Here is a 23,725-nt window from a genome sequence, read left to right as displayed (position 1 = left end):
AAGTTATAAATAAAAGTAAGGAGAAGAGATATTTATAAACAAAGGGTAGAGAAAGAGAACTGTTTGATTTCAGGTAAGGCACAGTGTTCAGTGCCAGCATCCACATCAATACCCTGTGAATCATTTTCCCCTCTCCCTTTTGCATTGATATCACTGCTGGCGGTGAATATAGCAAGAACCTTGCCTCATTTGTTGCTTGTGAGAAGAAATGGACAGGACAAATGACCCGATAATGATTGAGAAGGCTCGTCTAATTAGACAAGACAGGAGATAGATGTTCCTGGGTATTTCTTTAGTGAGGAAATCACAGATACGGAGGAGGAAAGTGAAAATGCAGACCAACACCTTTTAAAGCAATTGCCTCACAGCCTGAAGCAGAGTTTAGGAAGCTAACTGATGCTGTGCTGGGAGAGTGTGGGCACAGCAATCTCCCACTGAAGCCCTTTGACTTCTTCCGAGTGCCCACACCCACGAGACAAGCCTTCACACTTTGGAAAACTTACCCACTGCACAAAGTGCTGTAGATTTGCTAGAAGTTTGCTACAAGCACATTTACAGCACAAGAAGATTAAAGCCAATGTTACCTTTGCTGAGGAAGGAAAAACCCCAAAACAAACCATTATCTCATATAAAACCCGTTATTTAACAAGATGTGATTTTATGATTTCTAATGTCAACATATTTCCAAGCACCACAAGTAGAATTTCACAGCAGCACCCTAAACCCAGGCTGTTGATCCATGGGAACAAAGCCCTGAGCAGTCTGCAGGGCAAGAGGTGACTGAGAAAAGTGTTTAAGCATGTCAGCTCTGCCGTGGGCAGCTCAGGAGCTGGCACAAGACTTCTTTGCTCTTGACATGTGCTTGCACGCATGTTAAGTGCCAGAAAAATCCAGATTCAGTCCAAATGGTACCAAGTACCAAAATATAGTATATGATCTATATTTATCTAAATATAGACTATCTAAATATTTTATCTAAATATAGAATATCTAAATATTTTATAATAATTTGGCAGCAGAAACATTCCTTAATAATTAAAATGGAGATGTAGAACTACAGCATGATCTTGCAACACTTATCACAGACTGTAATGCTGGTTTGGACACTAGAATCCAGTGCAGGCTTTTTTTTAAACAGTTTTGGTTTATTTATTTATCCTTACTCCTACCATGCTGTTTAGGCCTACTTTCTGCTGGTGTTCCTTCCTAGGAGGAGACACCAAGTCCTTATTAGAATAGCAGAGTAACTATTCCACTTACTCTATATATGTTCAGGGCCTTTTAGGCGCTAGGGACATTTACTCCAAATCCAAATCTACTAGTACATATAAACATTCACTACTTTCAGAAACAGCTCTTTTTCACTATAAGATTTAAGACTAGCTTATATTGAAATTTTTTTAAGGAGATCAAGTACAGAGCATCATTTACTACTGCTCTCAGTGAAGCACAATAGGGGAAACCTACCCCATGTTGACTAGTTTCACCTCTTCTGTTGTAAGACAATGTGCAGCTTTACTTGTCTGGATGGTTTTTCACATATTGCTAGGAACACGTTGCAGAGAAAGTAACATTTTACACTTTTATTTGTGTTCCAGTCCTGTAGTGAGATCTAATTATAGGGAACACGGACAAGCAATAAGCAATGAACCCGTGGTCTCCGGGGAAAGTATTAAAAGTGTCAAGATCATATCCTCCCAACAGTAACTTGAGAGGCATGAGGAAAGTAAATCAATGAGGGATCATGCATCTGGAAGCCTCTTCTTAAGGTAACCTTCTCCCTTGCCATCAGTCATTTCCCAAGTCAAAGAACAGCAACTCATTGCTTGTTTGCAGCAGTCTTCAAACATCTCATGAAAAGGCAAAGGGCTGAGAGCAGAGTTAGTGTGAAAGGGGCACTGTGGAGAGGCAGGCTTCTACCATCCTGAGGCACCTGCTTCTGAACTCCAGGGAGCTGCTGCTTTCTCCAAAGGCAAGATACTGCCGTGAGGCTCAGGGTGTCACCCACAGTGACAAGCCTCTCAGTGAAGCACCATCTCCTGTCCTGCCCCAAGGTCCCAGCTGCAGCCTTCATCTCAGAACAGAGGAAAACACAGCCTGTCACAATGCCCTTCCAAAAGCTACATGTCTCTGGACTACAGGACCTCACCACAACACATCTGTACAAGTTATAAAGAACACATTTTTGAGCAGTCATAGAATCATAGAATGGTAGGGGTTGGAAGGGACCTTTAGAGATCATCTAGTCCAACCCCCCTGCAGAAGCAGGGTCACCTAGATCAGGTCGCCAGTCCCTTCCCCAGACTGAAGTAGGACATTGAGATCTGAAGACAGAACAAATGCAGTGAGTGATCCAGACAGCATAAGATGGAAAATTTCATTTACCAAGGCTATTTCTGCAAGTCCCACCTCTTGTTCTGATTACTACCTGGCATCACAGGTTACATGCATCTTTCACAGGCCTGGAAAGGGAACCAACTGTGCTTGCTCAATATAAACAGAATCAATTCAGTTTTGCAGCTCATACTTTAAATTCTTCGTAATTTGTTTTTATTTTTAAAGCACAGCCTGTTCCTTTCCAAGAAAGGCAGGAGAGCCCTGGACTCTGATTTGAAGGAAGAAAGTGATTTCTTCTTGGTTATGCTAATTTGGCAATCATTTAGTCTTTTATTTTCACAAAGAAAAGGGAAAAAAGAAAAAGAAGACATCTTGGAATTTCAATCCTGAATCAGCAGGGCACTGATCTGGATAGGGCTGGCAAGAGTCAGCCTGTGCTAGGTTGGAAAGGACACATTTTATGGTGTGCACAGACACAGCGAATTTTCAGCCTTACAAAAGTCAGCAGCAAAATTCCCATCAACTACAGCAAGGCTAGAATGTCAGCCAGTTCCCATTTCACAACCAAAGTTTTATTGCATCCATTACTTCCCACTGGGTTTTTTCAATCTAAATTTATAGGTGACCTTCTATAGCAAACTATGCAAACTTCCAAAGCTGAACTACGCCTGCGTATCTGATAAGAGACACCATATTTAAGAGATAGGAAATTTGCTGAGACAAACAGCTGCCTCAGGCTTTCCTCTGCCTCAAGAAACCCAACTAAAAATCACGTGTCTCTGTTTTTACCTGCTTTTTGCCTCAGGACTGTTAATAACTGTTCCTTTTCTCACACACCCACCCTTTCATAGGCTGGCTGCACAATCTTCCTTCGTCCTCTTTTTCTCCAGGGTAGCTGCAGGAATCAGACCATATGTAATTGTTGCTAGTGTTCACTGCCAGTGTTCAACTAGGTACAGATATGACTGGATCTGCTAGGTTCCTACACAGGAATGAAGGTGACTTTGTTTTTCAGAATATTTTTGACAATTGGGAAGAAAGTGTGTTAAATGCCAAGGAATCCTTGTGATTCTCTTATACCACAAATACAGTGGTTTTCAAGTAGCTACATCTTGTTTCTAAACAAGATTGCTGTTTGCTGTTGTTAAAAGATGAGCATGCATCAAATCCGTTTCATCTTCTTAATGAAATGTTTACTGCAACATTTCTTTAACGAAGAAATGTTTCTAAAATGACTTTGCAGATCCCTCTTTGCACACTCTGCTTTTACACGGGCAAATCAAATGAAAACTGAAGCCTGAGGAAGATTCACCAAAGCTCAAGCAGACAACTAAGGGGAAAATACTTCTGAATCCTCTGATTCTGGTGAACCTTTGCTTCTTTCTGCACATTTGACCTGAAGAGGTCAGGGTTTTGGTGTACAGCTTCATGGCAAAAGTGGTTTCAGTACTACCTAAAGACAGAGACTTGGGACAGCCCTCTACTCAGCTTAACCAGTTTAAGATCTGTCCTCAGCAGAAGCTGCAACACACGAAGCAGGAATTCATCCAGGCACTAAGGCACACTTGCACTGCTTTCTCCAACAGTATGACTTGTCTGTCTTTCTTATTGCTCTGCATCCAAAACTTCTGCTTGATTTCTTTTTCCCAGAGAAAATGATGCCACAACACAGTTCCAATCGATACTTCACATAGTATCAGATTCCTTGCAGTAAAAAGTACTGGCTTAACGTCTCGTGCATGCTTTCTCCAAGAAGCCTATGGTAGCACGCCTTGCCTCAGCAAACCATCAATTTAAATGATTGGGAAAAAAACAACACATAATAAGTGACAGATTTTTCAAATCAGATAAAGATGGGAACCAGATTATCTGTCTGTGGGTGATAGATTGCAGCAATAATAAATTCACTTTAAGACACTGGATCAATTTTTAATCAAGCCAAGAATTATTATTGCAGAAAGATAAAATGACCCATGAGGAGATGCCTTAATTTTCCACCAATCAAATTATAGCCTTTCTAAATAAGATGTAATGAGATCCATGGAATATCCAGGTTACACAGCCTACCTAATTACCCATGTTCCCTGTCATGTTGTGATATAGTAGTGGTAAACTGACCTCTGAATTTACCAAGATGAAAAGGTAATTAGTTTTTCCACAAGGCTGTAGTGAAAACAACAGCAAAGACACATGTCACCTCCTTCCACCAAGTCACAATCTCAGAGGTGTTTGTTCTTAAAATATACGGGATATGACCTACTGGGTAATAAACTACAGTCATTAAGTCAGGCATATGTTTGACAGAAAAACAACCACTATCTCCAAGTTAAGAATACAGGATCTGAAGGTAGGACAAATCAACCCATATTCCACATGAAACTTTATCAGTGTATTACCACAGAGGAGGGTCAGGAGATGGCAGAGCATCTTCTGATTAAAGAAGTCACAGTGCCATACATAAAGGGAACTTTCCTGAGCCACAGGCACCACGACCACAAGTGGTGCCTATTGTCCTTAACCACACAGACACTGTTTTTCTGCAACTTGTAGCACAGCATCATTGCAAAACATTCCTGAGCACATCAGAAAATCTGAAGGCAAGCAAAGATCAAACTCCAACTGTCATCATCATCAAGAGTCGCTAATTATTTCAGGCAAAAGATCCCAGCACACCAGCAAGACTAATCATCTCTCCACCCCAGTGCTTGGAGCTAGGATCAAGAACCACGTTTGTGACAACTTTGGGGGCCTGATACCGTCACCAAAGCTATTGCTGAGAACTGAGACTGAATTTTCTCTGGCTGCCTCAGAAAGCAGGAAATCTCCAAGATGATTTGTCCCTATCTGTGTGCCCTTTCCTTTGGGCACCACTGCAGCTTAGAGATACAATGACAGACATAATTGGCTCAAGCAAAGAAAACCATCATAAAATTAATGAACTACAACAATTCATTCCATCTGCTGCCTCTTTCTTGCTAATTTATTAATAACAATTACATAAAAAATGGTATGGATTATAAATTTCAATTTCTTTTCTTTACCTGAAAATTTAGTCCAAGAGACTTAAAAAATGATCTCATATTATACCAAATAGATTTATGGCTTATTACTAGTAACGTGGCAGTACCCAATTGACCATAAAGCTAACTATTTAAAAGTAACTTAAATTACCTCTTCTGAGCAAACTGCATATTTGGTTTACATAGCTTGGACTACTTTTATGACATCTGCTCCCCTTTGGTCACCAACCCACCACATCGCTCAGCTTGTGTCTTCTTCAGTCTGCCAGAGATATCACATGGTATGTGAGCCTTGCAAGCCACGAGCCCAATAACAGTACACAACTTTTCCTGCAATGGTAAAAATGAAGTGATACATGCAGAATAGGAAATACAGGAACCTTTTTTTTCAGAAACATTCAGATTCACTATGTTCTTATATAAGGAGTATAATTAAAGTCAGATGCTGAACTCAAGAGGCATAAAGTTAAATGGAGACAAAATATTGCAGAATATTTTCTTCCCCTAAGTGAACATGGAGGTAGAAGTCAAAGAACAGATGTCATCACCAGTCATGCTAGGGGAAGCACAAAATCCACCAAAGCCTCTTAAGTTTGTTCTCCTGTAAACCTGAGCATCTCTCCATTTTGCACTGAACCATGTGAAAAACCCAGTAGAAGAACGTGCTCAGTGCAGGTTAGGACAAAAGAGAAAGCCTGGCTCCACCGTATCAGGGCAGAACTCCTATTTCATTCAGTTGGGGTACAGCTATCCTGAGGTCTCACCCACACACCGATACTTGAAGAACATAACTGCTTAGCTAGTAAGGGTTTTTGCTTACTTTTCCAGTATGTCCCCTACTATTAATGCAGTTCTATTGATATAAAAACATGATACATAGAAATATCATCCCCTTTACTGCAGAGAAATAGCTGTATCAATGTATCTGTGCATCAATGTAAAGATCCTGTGCAGCAGGCTAATTATGTGGCTTTTGTGGTATCAGGCATTACAGCAGCCAAACTTGAAGGGAGTTACACATCCCAGACTCATTTGCAAACACTACAGTAAGTTTAAGTGGGATCACTGTGTATTAGCTAAGACATGATGAGGTAATGCTAAAACACTTAAAAAACTCCCTCAACACTTTTTCTAGCAGAGATTACAGATGCTGGGGGGGAGGAGGGACACTTTTTATCCAGAAGCATCTCAACAGTATCAGAGGGCTATCTATGAAGCTAGTTTTACTGTGCATCAATGTTCCTATTTAAATGTTTTGATCAAAACACATCAGTAAATTAAATGCAAAGGCTATATGTTGATTAGAACAAAAGTTACATTACAGTGAGATTAAAGTCTTGGTATTAAGTAAAATATCAAAACACTAATTTCTAGTTGTGTAACATTTCCACTAATACTATTCTCTCCATTTAATTAGGACATAAAAGTAAGTAAAGTTAATTTAAAAGGAAATTTTGAACAGCATTCCCATTTGATTTTCTAGTAAATTAACACTTTAAAACCTCTAATGGGTGTCTTCAAAAGAAAATGTTATTAACAAAATATGTGATAATTAACATAATTAAAACTCTCTAAAGTATACATATTTTTAATGGCAATTGTTCTGTTAAAAATATGCAAGAAGAGTGAATAAAAAAATCCCACTCCCCTCATAATGTAGACATCCGTTAGATAGCATAAACATCGGGCAATTCCTCGTGGATATCCACTAACCTAGAAATTGCTAGCATCAACTCATAACAAGATCACTTTTTGTGAAAGTGGATTAACTTTTATACATTCCCTCACCCTCAAACAGAGCTCAGTAAAAAGCTGCAAGTGCTCCAATACCTCAAATTATGCCGTTATTAAAGTGGAAGTATTTTCTCTGATCTTATCCCAAACATATTCTAGTCCCCTCTTATTCCCTCCATTTTCTAACATCTATTTTGGCACACTAAAAATTGTCAGAGCTCTCTCACATATAAGATCAAACTGGCAAAATAAGACAACTCTTATCTATTGTAGTGTCTGAATAAAAAGATTTTGTGATTTTCAACAGTTATGACACCAAGGTCCACAACAAGTAAATATTTTGTTCATCCTTGGGCTGTGTGAATGCAGCTCCTACCTGGGGAAACCATCACACCTTTCAGGGGACAACCTTGATGACCTTAAGTAAATCTTTTATTCCTTCTGTACTCCTGAGAGATTTATACATTCCCATCAGTTGGGATAAAAGCATGAAAAACTTTAGCTGCTTATCTGAGCTCTTCAAACCTCTCGAGCTTGCCCAGGGAGTTAGATATCTGACAAGAAAGCCTGTGCTTCCTGCTCCCAATCCACCCAGAATTACCTCATGAACAGGCTCTCACGTAATTTCAGACAGGATGCAGCAATGTCCTTTCATATGATAAGCTCAACACCAGGTGCAACAGCACTGCTGATAATGGGAAAGAAAGGCAACCTTCTTCACATTTGGCTTCTTCCCACATTTCTGGGAGGGGGTGGTGGGAGAAATGAGGAAGAAATCATGTGAACCTACACCATTCATATTTGCCTGTTTTATAGTCACTCCACGGACACAGAAGGGCTCAGATATATATATGACATTTTTAATGAGAACTAGTTAGACCAACATCAGAGCACCACATGGCCCAGCTTTTTCCTGAGGGAGACAGGATCTGAGGGGGATCTCATGGCCGAGGCCTCACCAGCAAAGGCCCAACCCCACCATATCAGAGCAAGGGGATCAGGGTAGTGCCAGGACACCAGCCACAGTCATGCAAGAGCTTCTGGCGATGAGGCAAAGCCAAGGTCAAGCAGGGGTCAAAATCAGAGGCAGGATCAGGCCTGCTGAGGAGAACGAGGTCAGACACAGCCTAGTAATCACCAAGAAGGTCCACGGTGACAAGACAGGCCCAAGACCATGCCGGCAAGTCAGCCCGTATGTCGGGATCTGGACCAAGGGTATCCATAGCCAATCAAGCAATCACGCAGGGAAGTGGGACATGAAAGAGTTAACAAAAAAAGTCTTGTTTCTGCAAGGAAAAAACAACTCATTTGCTCTAAGAGCAAGAACTGGCTGAGTATTTGGCTTATTTGCTATTTCACTAGAGCTTTGCCAGCCACAGCTAATAGATATTACCACCTGAATCATGCACTGATTTACTAAATAACAGTCATGACACTCTAGTAGTATAACCTTATAATATGGCAAATATTTGCCACCATCTGCAGTAAATCCAAAGCATCTGCTGTAACTTTTTTTGATGAAAGTAAAGTAGCATACCCCACCGTAAATTCTTTTGATATTGTTATTACAATATTCTGCGATAAATAAAACAAATGCACAAATACAGCTCAGGCTAACAAAATAAATCAGCAAAGCTTAGCAACTGCTTTAATTATTATTAGAAGCACTTTGGCATTTTTCTTACCTGTCACCTTACAGAAATATTTCACCTGCCATGGAGAGCACAGGTTTTCCAACTCTTTGAATATCTAAGAAGAATCTTTTTAAAAAAAGATTTTTTTCTTTCAATCTGGGATAGAATTTTTCAAAGTAATTTAGAAGTTACTCAATCTCTGCTTTCACTGAAATCTACACAGCTTGTCCCATTGCCTGTGTAGGCAGAAGCCAGAATTACGTGCTTGATAAAAATTCCAGCTCTAGGTATCACTGCTGTGTTTATCACCACATTATCCAGAAAACAATCACTCTTGCACTAAGCTGAAGAGTTTCTCTCTGTTCACCCACTAACGGCAGTTTGGCTGGTTGTGGGAAAGCCAGCAAATCTAGCTTTTTTTTTCTCTGTGGATGGACAAATTCCCGGGCATTTTTATCTCTTGTGGAAGGGGTTCAGTTACAGCCAACTGGCCTTCATCCAGGTACTGATCTTTCCCAGACAAGGCAGAAAGCTGGAGACGGAGTCAATTGCCTCTAGTATAAAGACGATGTGCAACAGCATGTTGCCAGAGTCCCAGTTGTCACACAAATTCTACCAGCTGCTTAAGAAAGATGCTGAGTAAGAGGACATGAGACCAAAACAAAAAAAAAATAAGAGAGCACTGTTGGAAAGATGAACGAAATTACCCATTACAACTGGTCCAGAGTTGTTGTTTTTTCTTAAAGGAATTAAAAGCACCACCTCAAAACCTTTTTACAACTTCAAAACCAGCAGTGGTAATAATAACAGCAGTTGAACCAGCCACAGGACCATCAAAAGTTAGGAAATATTGAAGAGAAGACTAGACCACTCATAATCATAAATGTCATCATTTTTGGTTACATCATTCCAGAAGCAGGATTCAAGACACCTGTGACAACCCAATGAAGTTGGAGTTCATTATTTATTAGCTTTTCGGCTAAAAAAAGATAAAAGCACTACATTATTTTCAAAGAGTGGGCTACACAGACGTAGGAATTTCATCCTTAAAGACAGTACTGGAGGCCTTGAAGCAGGCATAGGGCCCAGAAAGCACATTCTGCTCTTATTGAAGCTGTTTCAAAGACTAACCTTTTTCGTGTCTAGTAAGCACCTTCTAGCTTCCAGGATAAATGTATTATATGTGTGATTGCCATTTTTTCAACATTTAAACCCATATTTTGAAGTTCTTCCAGGTTTGCTTCATGGTAGTTTTTTAGCTCTCACTTCATAGATGGCATTTTCCTACCATTTAGTCATGATTTCAGGGCAATTTTATCCATTTCAGCCTTGCTTTCACTAGGCTAAAGAAACTACACTCCCACAGGAGATAAACCCTAAGCATCCTAAGAAACCTTCTCCAAATTCATCTTCTTGAACACAGTTGGCTAGACTTAGCATGAGGTATCTACAGAGAATAGACATTCTTTCTCTCATGTCAGAACACTGTTTACAGAGATACTTCACATTTCTCAATCATCTCACAGCAAACGCTACATTTCAGTTTCCCTCCTACTTTCCTACTTCTAAATTACGAATTTACAATGAAAATAGGATATTTATGAGTGTAACTTTACATTTTCCCCCAGTACATTTAATTCCTTTTCTTTCATTTATTTTCTCACAGTTATTTGCATTTGCCCATGAGATTTAAGGCCTCCTCTGCATTGCCAGTGCATCTCATTTTTCCCTAGCAACAGAAGCAAGCTCCAGTTTTCATGCCAGTATCAAGAAAGAAAAATCTTCAACCAAATCCAGTGCCAAAACTCACTCATGAGACCTCTCTCTAGTAACTTGCTTTCAGTATACTAGTATCTCTTAATATAACTGCTTTCTCTTTTACCAGTTCAGACCCACATTATGGTTCTGTTAGCTTCCTCCTTAACAGTATGAAGATTGCCTATGTAACATCATAGAGACCTCTGAAGAAGCAATATAGCAGATCTAATTTCTTCTCTTTGAAAAATTAGTTATCTTATAAAGAGGAACTGATTGAAAGAGACTTCATGAATTATTTTTGGTAAAGCTATATTTATGTTTTCCTGATCTTCATTCTTCTCTAAATATCCTTCCTTTGCTTATGACTGAGTTTGGAATTTGGGATACTCAGAACCATATCCTGCCAAACAAGAAGGCAACTATAGATAATTTGTGTGTCCCCAACTCCTGCTCATCTCAATGTTTAATTATGAGTTGCTCATCTTCAGCCACTCCTCTTAAGCCAACAGACAGTTTTTTGAGACAGCACAACACTATGAAATTCCTGGAGTCTAGAACATGCTCCAAAAGCATAAGATCTTCCGATAGAAACAATCTGCCACCACTGAGCATTCAGGATTTGAAGGAAGGCATTCTGGGTTGTCAGCAAGATTTACAGCTCAAACTACTACTGAGGGATGTCATTTAGTAGCTCATACCAGGTATATGCTGGAGAGAGTCCAGTGCAGGGCCACCAAGCTGATAAAGGGTATAGAACATCTTTCATATGAGGAAAGACTGCGGGAACTGGGGCTGTTTAGTCTGGAGGAGACTGAGGGGAGATCTTAGTAACATTTACAAATATCTAAAGAGTGGGTGTCAGGAGGTTGGGACATCCCTTTTTTCTACAGTAGCTAGCAACAGGACAAGGGGTAATGGGATGAAGCTGGAACACAAAAAGTTCCACTTAAACATAAGAATAAACTATTTCACTGTTTCAGTGAGGGAGCCCTGGCACAGGCTGCCCAGAGGGGTTGTGGAGTCTCCTTCCTTGGAGGTCTTCAAGACCCGCCTGGACATGTTCCTATGTGACCTGATCTGGGTGAACCTGCTTCTGCAGGGGGGCTGGACTAGATGATCTCTAAAGGTCCCTTCCAACCCTACCATTCTATGATTCTATGATTCTGTGATATGATGAAAAGTGTTCAGGTCCAGCCCACAACTGGATTTCTATGACTTTTGCACCAAAACCTTTCTGATGATGTTTCTTCACCTCTTCATATTTAAGCTTCCCTTATATTTGTCTCACGTGTTGCCATCTGCCCTCAGATCACGACGACAGATGAAAGTTGAAGACTTTTAAAACATAAAACTTTTGAACACTTTGCACATCTACAGAGATCATAGCAACAATCACCCTGAGCATTTGTTAAATTACCAAGAATTCACTCTAATAAAAGTGATAGCCCTCAGCCTCTGGAAGCACTAGACTATACATCTATGTAAAAGAAAAGCCAAAGCTTTGGAGAAGCTTCCTAAACAGAACGACAAACACTGAACTGTATTATTTTCTCTTCCAAATTTCATCTGTCTCCAAAGCCCAAACTTCAAACTCTTTTCATTAAATTGTTAACTTTAGATATTTAATTAATTTGCACCAAAGTCCCCAGTATTTTCATTCCTCAGCATCCTGCTCAGTGTGGCCCCAGAGTAAAGAATACATATTCACTCTCTTAGAAGCTAGAGCTCTTACCATATTTAACAAGAAGCATCTCTGACAGTAATTGGAGTTTTGTATCAAGGTAAATAAATGGTAAGATCATAAGAACATACTCTAGTGGCCACATGCATCCTGCAAACACTAACATCAGAGAGTGAATTTAACATACAGTCTCAGTAGATATGAATTTTCTGTAAACAAACAATCTGAAGAAAGCCTCATTTTTGTCATCTGTTATTCCCATCAAAGAAACATGAATATTCTGTTTCATACTTTTCCTACCAGGTGGCTTCATTGTTTACCACTAGTCTTTTTTTCCTTCATCGTGTGTGCACTACTGTAATATTCTCAATGACAATGGACTTTCTTACTATTAGCATTCAATGCAAATTAAATAATCCAGATTATTCCATATGCTAGAATGATGGAGGGTACATTGGAAGGCCTGTTCCTCGTATGGTTTGAAACAAGAAGACACAAAGCAACATCCTCCCCAGTATTTATTCCCACAAGTACAGGGTACAGAGTGGAGCAGCAGACAAGGATGGGGACAGTCACAGTGAGATACCAGAGGCTTCACCCCTTCCAGTCTCTGAAGCATGAGAGGAAGCTTGGGCAAGTCACTTACTCTCCCTGTACACTGGCTATCCCTCTGTAATACAGAGATAACAGTGCTTCCTCCCTTCAAACAAAGTGCTGGAGGCATAAAAATTCCTAGACTAAGAGCTGTAAAATCTCTTGATGATGAGGTAAGTGCCTTGAGCGAATAGTGGCTGGATAACTCAGACTGAAGTCTGAGTACTGTGTTTAAAGAGTTAAGTTCAGAGGAGAGAAGGCAAAGGAAGGCATGAAGGGCTCCCTTCTACACACCTAGAAATCAGTGGCTTCAGCAGATACAGGACTGGCCTCTAAATGCTGAAGCTGTGCAAAGATGTCTGCTAAAGAGAAAGAAATACCTATCCTGACCTGGAAAAAAAAAGAAAGGCAAATGCCATGGCTTTGAAATAAAAGAGCAAAAAAAGAGAAAGAATAGGCTCAGGAGGATATACAAATCCTCTTAGGCAGCCTCTCAATATCTCCTATAATTTTTGAGCAGGGCTTTAGTAAATTTCAAGGAAGATGGTCAGACACTATGATGACAGCCATTTCTGGCTTCATCCTCATTAGAATGGCAATCAAGTTTAACACAGTTAACTCATCAGGTCCAAACAAACCTCAGGATAAATATAACCTCTTTGCAGTCCCTCTGTTTAGGAATGGCCTTCATTTGCTTTAAGCTTATGCAGTTATAGCTTTGCTGGATACTCAAGAAAACAAAGGAAAAATAAGATTTATAGTGACATCAAGAAAGGAGTGAGGTTTGGGTCAGGATACAAGATTCAGATGACCCTCCTAGTCAAGATCAAACCTCTAAAAGCCTGTTTTTTTGTTTTAAAGACATCGTTGCCATCAAATATTCAGGTACAAGACAACAAAATCAAACCTTTTGGAAGGACAGAAGCAACAGGGCAAAACTTAGTGCTGGAACAGCCCCTTTGTACAGCTCTGGGACAGAAAAAGGTCAAAAGTGCTCGTTCATGGAAAAGAACAAAAGTGAAGACAAAGAACAAGCTGGAATTGTTCAGGCTGCTCCACCCTGTTGTAGGGGGCTGACAGGATCCCCAGGCAGCTGTCAGGAATGACACAAGGCAAAGACAGATCACAGCTACATTTGCCACCTTCCTTCCCCAGACCTTTAATGCTGCATGCCTAACCCCAAGCCTCCATTGCGGCAATGCCACTAGCTTGCAGCAAAGCACCCCATGCTTATAAGATTCCAACAACTTCCCAGCTGGGGAGTGCTCTTTCCCTCCAACTACACAGCATAGTTTGCAGTAACTGCATTATCATTCGCTTACCACAGTCACAAAGCTCACTCAACTTTTTCACAGCCATGTCACAAAGACAGGAGATGCTCTTGTGTGAGCAGATGCAACAATGCCCCAGGCTGTATTTCCCCCTTCAAATATCCACCACAGAACCACTACAGACTGATGGCCAACCTTTGTAGCCTCCAGGTATTCCATCAGGGAATATTAACTCAACAGAGAAGGGGAGGGAAGAGTCATCAAACAATTTGAAATGCTAGAGTCCTGCCAAGTTGTCCATGCTGTGCTGTACCCTACTACATTAGTTATAAACACAAGCTGATTAAGCAAAAATGGGAGGTAAGATTTCCACTGCTCTCCTCAGCTGTATTTGTTTTGTTGCCTCACATGCCCTCTCATCCCTTCTCTACTGGTTTGCTGCGTGGCCTTTGACACTGAGGTCTTTCCCCTCACTTAAGCAGGAACCATCTCTCTCAGGATCAACACAAACAATGAGCCCTACTCCTGATATGCAGTAAGGACACAGCAGGACTGCCTGCCACTTCCACCCTGACCTACCTTCTCGCATCTGCTCAGGATGGTATATTCTCTTATGATATGCTTCTCTGGAGCTTAAGAAGATCAAGACACTCTCAACATGCAGAAGGAATTAAAGTGTGAAAGTCTGTCCCTGTTTGCTCCCCCCCCTTTTGAGATCCTAACTCCTTGCAATCCCAATAGAAAGTTGGAGTTTCTAAACTCCAGTTTACCCAGAGTGAAAAATCAGTATCAGGAATCCCTAGTTCCTTTTCAAGAGTTGCAGTATTTCCAAGAAGCTGACAAACACCTCTGTTCAGCTGGCCCATCAATTATCTTTGAGATTACACTGTCATTATTACTGGTGGTGTCCGAGGACTTTTCATGTAGAACCACCAGAAGAGCCACTGCTGAACATCTCTGCATCCTGGGTCATGACAGGAGTGTGCCAGATGTACATTTTAGAAAGCAGAGCATGTATCAGCCTCCTCATAGAGCCCTGTCAGAACATCTGATTAATGATAACGTGCTGGAAATCCTAAGCAAAAAACACATCCCCTCACAACTGTTCTACCCACATCAAAGCCATGGGGCCACAGACACTACACCAAATGTATTTTCTGAAGCTCTTTTGCCACCCTGAATGTTTCAAATCAAAAAGATTTCAGGCTAACAGAAGGTTTGGGAGCAATGTTTCCATAACCCCTGAATTTTAAGGAAAAGAGGCTCTCAATAGACTTCAGTGATTTGAAAAACTCTAAACCTATAATGAACACTATTTAAATTATTTGGGATAGAAGATGAGGCTTTCTGCTGCTGCCCCATGACCCACAGGTTAATGGACTAATGCAATAAAACAATAGGTTATAATAGGAGCCTTAATACAATTAAAATTGTAAAACTAATGATGATCTGTTTCAGATTAAGCATTAAATATTTTTCCCCATTTATTAAGCACATGGAAGACTTCAGTCATGTAAAAATATGATTTTACATGTATGCACTTGCAGGCAGGCAGACAAATCTATGTAGAGAGATCCATTTAAAGTCACTAAAATCTTGTACTACCAGATTTCACTTACTCATACTGGGGAACTATACTAATTGCTACACCAGGAAGATTACTTTTGAAGCAGTTTAATATAGGTATCTAACAGAAAAAAATACTTGCTGAAACAGACTGTGATAGGCTACAGAGGGGGAAAAAACCCCACAGATGTGCTTTAGAGTAGAGAAAGGAATTGAAAAAACCCACCAGCTACCTTCCCTCCAATTCAGAGCTCCTTAGAGAAGACAAGTTAAACTGATAGTCTGTGTTTCAGTACACTTTTTGAAAAAACAAATGAAAGAGGTATCAGAGATCCTGTGTCATGGTGCAAAACTTCCAAGTAACCGTTGACCCTGCAACAAGCCACAGGCTAGCACAAACCTAAGATTTGGTAATTCCAATTCACTCCCCCCAAGGGCATGCAGGAGTACATCAGTAGTAAGCCCACTGTCCAAGGACTTGGGTCCATGGGTGGATGCACTGGTGCTCCACATGGTCAGGTCAGTGGTAGACAAGCAAGGATTTGTCGTGCAATTATCTCCTGGTGGGGAACAGAGATCGCCCTGAGATACAAGAATAAAATTAACTCCAGTCATAGGGGAGTAGGAGGAGGAAAGAGACTGCCATACTGCTGAGAAATGCTATTTGCCCCCCTATCTCATCAGACTTCTGTCAGGCCAGCAACAAGACAGTGTCCAATCAGTTGTTTCCAGACTTCTTTTGGAAATAAGCTTTCATTAAACTGTGGGAAGTTAGTAGTGTTACCTCCCATGGATCTTCATGATCCTCTCATGAGTCCTATTTTATCTCTAAAATGAAGCAATGCAAAGAATTCTCCCTATGACAAGACATTCCAGTCTGTCTTGCTGTTGTGCTTTAATATGTTTCTCTAGTAACACAGCAAAACTTCCCGTGCTGTTACGTGAAACTGTGTGATCTGAAAGAGGGAAGGAGACCAGTTTTCAGACAGAGTTTGTCATTAGGAAGGCACCTACTGTTGAAGTGAAGCAAACACTAGAAGTAGAGCATTTCAAATGTTTTTATTAGTCTGCCAATTCATTGTCATATCCTTTCCTGTCAAGAGTCTATCCATATGCAGGTGTCATGGTTTAACCCCAGTCAGCAACTAAGCACCAGCAACCTAGACCCGCTGCAGCCAGAGCAGTGAACACCTCCTGCCACCAGCCTGCCTGCTCATTCTAGCATGGTCCTTGTTTGTGGTATGGAATAGCTCTGTGGCTAGTTCAGATCAGCTGTCCTGGCCATGCCCCCTCCCAGCTCTGGTGCCCCTCCTCACTGACAGAGCCTGGGACACTAAAAGATCCTTCACTTAGGAAGTGCTGCTTAGCAACAACTAAAACATCAGGGTGTTATCAACATGAGTCTCACACTAAATCCAAACCACAGCCCTGTACCAGCTACTGGGGACAAAATTAACTCTATCCCAGCTGGAAGCAGGACAGCAAGAAAAGCAGGTGATCCACAAATACAATGGGTGGCTCCTTCGCCATTTCCACTGCATTGGACCAGCATCGAGGCGGTCACAAACCAGTTCAGGGTTAGAAAAGTTTCAAGGTGGGTCCAACACAGAAGTACCTGTTCTAAAGGCTTATTTCCTACAGTTCATATTATCACTAACCCTAAATGACTGACATTAATGATTTGTATGACAATAAGACTGGGGGATTAGCTGGAGAGCCATAGGGCTGACACCCTTTGTAAAGGAAAAAAAAAGAGCTTGCAATCTAAGCAACAGGACAGGAGAAAAGGATTTACCCTCATACTGCAGATGGAGAAGCACACCACAGACAGAATGAAGTGACTTGTTGAAGAGGAACTAAACCAGGAACTGAATACAGATTTCTCACATCTTAGTCCATTCCCTGAACCACAGTTGATCGTTTCCCACACAGCCTTGGAAGACTTTCACTACTAAATTCCTGTGAGGTTGCTGTACTTTGGCCCCAACCCACAGAGACCTGTCTGTTTTCACTTCCCTTCATCGGAGCTGGCTGTAATAAATGCTCTTTCCACGGCCCCTCTGAAGCACTCTGTGGACAGGCATCTGTTATCCTGTCAAAGAAATAGGGCCCTCAAGTCCAGCTACTTTCTGCTGCCCAAACCAATGCTGACACCCTCATGTCCCATTAGTGGAGAAACGCTCTTTCCCAACCTCATGGATGCTCTGGCTGAGCAGCTGCCCTCCCAAGGAATGTGCAAAGCGAGTTAGACATGCTCATTTGTAATGGCTGCAAAAGCCACGTGCCTCTTCACTTTATCTAGAGACATGCAAAAATGATTCAGACCCATATATATTCTTGTGCCTCTACCACTTTTCAGCTGTAGGTCAAAGTCCTCTCAATAGTTGAAGAACTTGCTTCTCCTCTCTATGTCACCGTCTCTGACTCCTCTCTTCAGGCAGGTCTCCTCCTGCTTAGCCACCCTTCCAGTTACACCAACTCTGATACCAAAGCCCTCCTTCCTGCCCACAACGTCTTCATCTCTGCAAGTGCCCCTGAGATCCCTTCTGTGTCTCCCACAACCTTTGAAGCTTAAAATGCATCATTAGCACTCTGTCTTTGCTCTGCTTCTAGGGAAGTTTCATGGCTCCAAACACCTTCTCTGCCAGCAGACTCAGCTGGATTGATTTCCCTTGCCTTCAACTCTCCCACTGTCCACAAGGGATCCCACTTGAATGAAAGCCAGAACCCCTGCCTGGCGAGCTGCGCTAGCCATATGCTGCTAGTCCCGTGTGTTTTGCTCCAAGGGTGATATTCAGCCACACACTGAGACTTCAGAGTCACAGTCAGAATTAATAAGGTACATAGGGACACCTTCTCCCTTCTCAACTTTGATTATCACACCTATGTTATGTGTGTTTATGCAGCTATTTTCTTGATGCTGACTGAGATACAGGCAGTCTAATAACGCTGCAGTATATTATTTTTCACTATTTGTTTTCAGGTTGGAAAAATGCCATAAAAACTGTGAAGAAAATTGAGAACAGATCCTTTCAGCTGGTGTAAATCTAGATACTTCCATTGATTTTGGTGGATTTGTGCCAATTTCAACAAAATGAAGATTCAATCTTTAAAATATCGAGTCATATGTTTTGCATATCTCATATTTCTAATAAATTATTTAACATGATTTTCATTTCATTAAAACTCAAGCAACAAGATATTTTCGTATGAGAGAAAATTAATGGAGCTTTTACTAATCCTGGACAAGTTTCTTTGCATTTGACACTGGCACAATACTTGGAAATTAGAGTGGAAAAAGAGTATGGTCCCCTTCAAGTATCTGCCCCAGCAACCTAAGATTTACCCCAAAAACGGTTAAATGAGGTCACATGGTAAGGATTTCAGACTATATTAAATTACTATGTGCTGCTTCCTTGCCTTGCTTTTTAAATGTAAGGTGACAAAGATCAGTGTAATCTACATGTAATGAAACCATCTTATCTCCTGTTCATTCTCATTGATCGTATCTTCTCTTATAATTTTTAATAGAATACTCTGCTTTTGAAACATGAGGCTCTCTCTTCCTTGAAGAACCTCTTGCTGTCTGCCAGTTACAGGCTTTGAGAGTTTGCTCCATTTGTAATTAGAATCAAACTATCAGAGACTTCTTGAACCACAAAATAGCTGTCTGGTAGCAAAATTTAGTCACCACAGTGCACCTTGCACTGCTTGCTTTGCATCAGACTGATGGGATTGGTGTTTTACTGGAGATTCACTTTGAGAACAATGAAAGGAATTGTTTCTTCCCCTGTCCCTCCCCCCCAAAAAGAGGGGGGGACAGGGGTGTGTGTATGTGTGTTACTGAAAGAATAAGCTTTATAGGAAACTAACAAAAACTACCTGGACTTGCAGTAAGCTCAACCACTCCAGGTAGCACTCCTGAATAATGTAAGGGTGTTTATTGCAAGCAGATATTCCAAATACTGATCACAGTATCTCCATTCAAGCCAAGCTTTAGCCCAAGTCCTCTTCTGAACAGGGGCAGCACTTGGACATCCCAAAGCCTTCCTCTTTTAGTAGGAATTCTGAATCTTCTGATTCAGAATCTCCTCAATCAGAATTGTTAACACTATCAACTTTTGTAACTCACCATTGATCCCTTTACAAATATAAGAGTTTTATTTGGTTGCTTGTTTCAGAAATACATTGATATTTCTTCAAAGTTTTGGAAACAGGAACAGATGCTGCAAATTCTCTACGGTAGTTTGTATGCCAGAATGTAACCTGCTCCAGTGAAATTGCTGGATGGGGAGCTAGTCCTCTGAACAGGTGTTATTTAATGCTGTGGTCAGAGGAGATGATGTTTGCAATGTTATCCTGAGAAAGTGTCAGGTTCTAAGGGACTGACAGACTCCGCTTCTGTTGTTAGAGCAACCCCACAGCATCCAGTGGACATTACCATTTTGCATCTGTCGAGTAAAACGGGTTTGGTGGTACCATTCATTTAATTTCCTAAGGAACTAGTCTCTCAGCTCAGAAAATGTCTCAGATGTCATCTACATCCTTTTCTGACCTTTCTCAACTCTTCCTTCAGAGTTTGCACTAGTCTCCTCTGCATAGCTGACTCTCTCCTTCATTTCTTCATACTGCTGATCCTCAAGGAGGGAGCTAGGCCTAAGGCATGGCTCAATGGACTGAAAAGCCCCAGAACTGTGGTTCCACCCTACCTATATTTGACAGCAGCCTGAAAACACAAAGGTTTCTATTAAAGTCAGCATTATAGTAAACATCTACATGTCATTATGTTTACAAAGTGAAGGTCTTAGACACGTGCCTGGGCTGTGTCTTTTATTACCCAACTCAGCACAGTCATCTGGCCAAAGAAATAAAGGTCCTGATTTGTTTTTCAGGGTACAAAAGAGAGGCTGCCTTCACACAGAGATACTCCATCCAGCCTTCAATTTGCCCTGAGAACTGGGAGACTAACTTAAAATTATCACTGTGTGTGTTTGGGGATCTTTATCTGCTTTCCATTTTTTTTTTTAATGCCTACTAGTAAACAGTCAGTTTCCTGCATGTTTCCTGCACTTCACCCCAAAATCAATGGAAAACAAAATCTTTTTTGAATAAAGGGATGGCATCCAAAACATCATCACCCTTGACTCTAGGAGCTGGGGCTTTACAGCAGATTTTACAGCCTTTTTTATCTTTAGCCAAATACAATCAGCTTAAAAAGTGGCCTCAACAGTTGTATCAATACAACATAAGGTCTTCCTTTCTACACATAAACAAAGTGGGACTAGGGACCACTGAAATAAAGTCCTTTATCTAAGTAAAACATGGGGACAAATGCAACAGCAGCTTTTTGCTTCTCTTTTCCTAGGAGTACCAGACACTGCAAAGACTTTTTCCTTGGCGCTGTACTTACACCTGACCTTTCAGAAAGGATCCAGTGCTTACCTTTGACAAGCAAAGTTATTAATTACAGCGCAAAGCCTGCACAAAGACTCCCAATCTGAAGTCATTTCAAAACTGTAAGTATACACAAAGCTTGTAACATTTAAACATTCACACCCATCTCTTCACCCAGAAGGCTCTTGTAGCATTTTCCCAAGGTAGGGTTTTGGGTTTTCTTTCTTTTTCTTGGTAACCATATCTTGTCGGAGACATGAAACGAAACATTGGTGTCTTCCATTTGTGAGCTGATTATAGCTAATGGACTCATCATAATCGTAGCATTTTTTCCTTCTTTTTTACTCCATATCATATTATCCAATCATGGAATGCAGCAGCACAAAATACAGTCTTTATTCTTTATTTCATTCAATATAGTAAGTATTCTGAGTAGCCCTTACTGACAATCTGATTTCTCACAAAGGAGTATTTGCAAGGTGAAAGATGGATATTCTGTGAAATATTTCACTTGTCATCAGTTTTGTGTTCTTATATCTCAGACTGAGACATCCTCTGACAGATAAGTTCAGTCATCAGACGAAAGCCTAGCAGTGGCTTTCTCAAAGCCTAGACCACACTGCTCCCGTGTGGTTTCTGTGGAAAACAGAGAACGGGCTGAAACAACGCTGTTCTACAGAGAAACTCTTGGTTCTCTGCTTGCATAAATCAGGAACTTTGTATGTTTCTTAGATGGCACTATATATTCTCTCAACATCTGACAAAATAAAAATGACAGTGGCAAATTTCAAGCAGAGATCTTTTTTTAATTCACTGTAATATTAGTGCCAGCACAAAGTTCTCTCTACTAGTGAGGCATTGAGCTGCCCAACACTTGGCAATTAGCAGGTGGCTGACTATTATACACCAGAAGAAAAAAAATCTGCACCCCCTGAAAAAGCCTCCTTGGACACTAAAATCAGAGGCCTGGTCTGCTTCATATATAGGATAAAGACTCACATTACACCTGCTGCAGTAAGGCAGCACCAGTTTCCACAGAAAGGCTGCATGTCATCATCTGGAGACAGAGTCAGTCAGGCAGCATTTGCCATTTGGCTGCTCTTCTCACATGCCATAGACAGTGGGCATGATTCCTGCAAGGATTCCATCCCAAAGGCTGCAAACATTTTTTTGTAAGAGGGCAAATATTTCTCTCCTAAGAGAGAAGTCTGAGAAACTAAAGGCTATTGATGACCAAGTAGCAGAAAGCACTTCCAGGACCAGGCACTTAATTTACAAATTATTTAACCCACAACATACATTTACATAAACTGAGGTGACAGATGCAGGTATTATGGAGCAGAACCATTAATGCCAACATAATGCCAACTAGAAAAATGACTGGAAAAACAATTGTATATGGTAACACCAATAGCATTCCCTGTAAATAGTCAGCATTTAGTTCCTCAGTTTTACACAACTCATTTTACATTAATTCAGTGGATTCTTTTTGCAATGATCTAAACTGGTCTCAAACTATACCTGCAAACAGATGGTGAAAATAGCTGTTATTTTTCAGAGTATTTTTAATCTATTCCATCAGAAAGGCCTGTCTTCCTTAAAAGTCAAAATCAAAAGCTATTTGTCCTTATCTGGGGGACATGCAGACAGGAGGGGTGGGACAAGAGAGTGAAAGAGACCTAAGAGAGAAATAATTCTATATAGAAACAAGCTTTATAGAAGAAACCTCAAAGAAAACCCCAGAATCTACCACTATCCAACTCCCCCCTTCCCCTTTCTTTCGAAAACCAGCAGACTGACAGCTCATATAAATAGAGTAGATGAGTTCGGCACAGAGAAGGCGAGAGGGAACTGAAACTCCTCTTGGATTGTGGAAGCAACAGCTATCCCAGAGCTTGTTGCTGTATCATCTCAGATTGCTTGCAGACATCATTTCAATTAACCAAAAGGACAGATATTTGTGAATTAGACAGAAATGTGGTATCTTAGAACTGAATCAGAAGATCTGTTTGTGTACTGGAGAGTGTACTTCTAATGCGTACCAGGCCTTAACCACATACACACAGAGAAAGGGGCATAATGAACACAGACTTAAAAGTTCAAATGGTTCATAGGCCCTCAAAAGGGATGAATGGCTCTGAAGGAGATGTTATGGTGCATCAAGCAAATCCTCCTTAGTTCACACAATTATTGACCCGAGACATCACAATTATTCCTTCAGAGCCATTAAGGGTCAAATGTGTTAATCCCATTGCCACCACAGATTATTTGTTACACAGTTTAGTGAGTAGGATAAGGAGGATGTTCTATGGGAACTGCACACACTCATCATATGGAGACTACCTCTCCTTGTGTGATATTTTGGTCTTGATACCTAGGGACTTACAGTGAGGAGTGGAGCAGAGATAGCAGCAGGGAGAGGTATGAAGCCACCAGTAGGCAACATGTCCTGTTGGGACAACACAGCTGTTCTACACTGGTTCAGCTGCACACAGAGCTGGAGAATAGTCAGTTTCCTTCTAAGTGCAATATGCTCACAAAGCACAAAGGAACAGATGCACCCCTTCACTCCCTCTGCTTCAGGGAGTCGCCCTGACCAAACTTTCCCCCTGAAAGTGGGAAAGCATTTTTGTATCCTTCTACCTCTGCAAAAACTAGTAGTGAGCAGAGGTTTAGGCAGGGCTAAACCCACCAGCCGTACCAGCTCAGGGAAGACCACTCCCCTAGCATGCTCTG

The sequence above is a fragment of the Colius striatus genome, chromosome 2 (assembly GCF_028858725.1).
Source record: "Colius striatus isolate bColStr4 chromosome 2, bColStr4.1.hap1, whole genome shotgun sequence".
NCBI lineage: Eukaryota > Metazoa > Chordata > Aves > Coliiformes > Coliidae > Colius > Colius striatus.
The sequence above is the reverse complement of the archived record's forward strand: the minus strand, read 5'-3'. Positions refer to the sequence as shown.